The sequence below is a fragment of the Morone saxatilis genome, unplaced genomic scaffold, assembly GCF_004916995.1.
Source record: "Morone saxatilis isolate NCDOM2014 unplaced genomic scaffold, NCSU_SB_2.0 Contig18, whole genome shotgun sequence".
Taxonomy (NCBI): Eukaryota; Metazoa; Chordata; class Actinopteri; family Moronidae; genus Morone; species Morone saxatilis.
In genome coordinates this window covers 13,284,182-13,285,375 of record NW_023339740.1, presented here as the reverse complement: position 1 = coordinate 13,285,375, position 1,194 = coordinate 13,284,182, and the positions used below count along the sequence as shown (strand labels likewise).

The following is a 1,194-nucleotide window of genomic DNA, read 5'->3' as shown; positions in this document are numbered from 1 at the left end:
ACCAAACCATTCTATCATTCATCCTCAGCTTTTACTTAGCTATTTACATTACAACATCCACGTCACAAAATTGTAGTGTACGCAGCAAACTAGCAACGAGTACATTGCGCAAACTGCACATAATTTATTGTTTCAATGTTTGTTGGGAGTCCTTTTATGGTTGTTGTAATGTTGCCACCTACAGCTTGAGATAAACTACTTAAACATGGCACTTCTTTCCTTTAAGTTATATGCTTTTATATTAACCTGCTCATTTAAATCAAACTGAAATGTTATCACCAATAAAAGGGAAATGAACAGTTGCATGTTTTTTTTTTCTTTTATTAACAACTTAATGTTGAATAAACAAATGTGAGAAATTGTTCAATTGTTTATGTTAAAAAAAACCCAATATAAATAAAACCTAATTCTGTGCCTCTCTAGATATTTTATGTTCTCTAATAACTTACACTTTAACATTTGTAGTTTATTCTTCATGTACTGCAGATTACAGATTTTATACATCCTGCCAGCAAACAATCATGTTTCTATGATGAAGAACCAGACATTTCTCCCAGGATTCACATAATGGAGACAAAAGAAGAGCTTAAAGGTCTGTGAATGCTTATTTTCGCCAGCTAGCCAGAAACAATGAAATGTTGCTGTGTCTTTGTGTCATTACTGCTGATGTGTCAGTTAAGCTAGCTGGCTGTTAATGTGGTGGTAATTTATTTGTAGTTGTATCATGTCAGTTATGAGCTGAATGAGCTGCAGCAACCCCTAAAATCAGGCATAATGAAAACTATTAGTTTATAAAATGTTTAAACATACTGGGATTGCATACACACTGGTACTTATGGCAGGAATTTGGTTTTATTTTGTTTCTTAACTATTTTATTCGCTAAAAAGTTCTACAATTAGTAGTAATATTTGCTGTTAATAACTATTAAGTAGGCTATACATTATTCTGCCTATTCAAATGAATGCAAAAACCATGAATGTCATGCATTTAGCATTAAGTATGATGCCATATAGACAGACTTTCTCTCAGCACCCCCAAAACTCTGACTGACTTCCAGCATCCCTGGAAGTTAAATATCACTACTTTCACATTTGTTGGTGGACTGACAGTGAAATATTACATTTTACTTTTAATTGTAGCAGCTCTAGCAGCGTGGCTCTATGGACGGTCAGTCCCAACACTCCATAGTGAAA

The 1,194-nt window shown here is 33.8% G+C and overlaps 1 protein-coding gene across 1 annotated transcript in view; it reads left to right on the top strand.

Annotated features, from left to right (window-relative positions):
- The window catches only part of stat2 (signal transducer and activator of transcription 2), a 9,744-nt gene extending 9,322 nt beyond the window's left edge, over positions 1–422 (top strand). The window contains exon 25 of the mRNA XM_035662190.1: positions 1–422. The gene's annotated coding sequence lies outside the window, so the exon portion shown is untranslated.
- Positions 423–1,194: the final 772 nt, after the last annotated feature.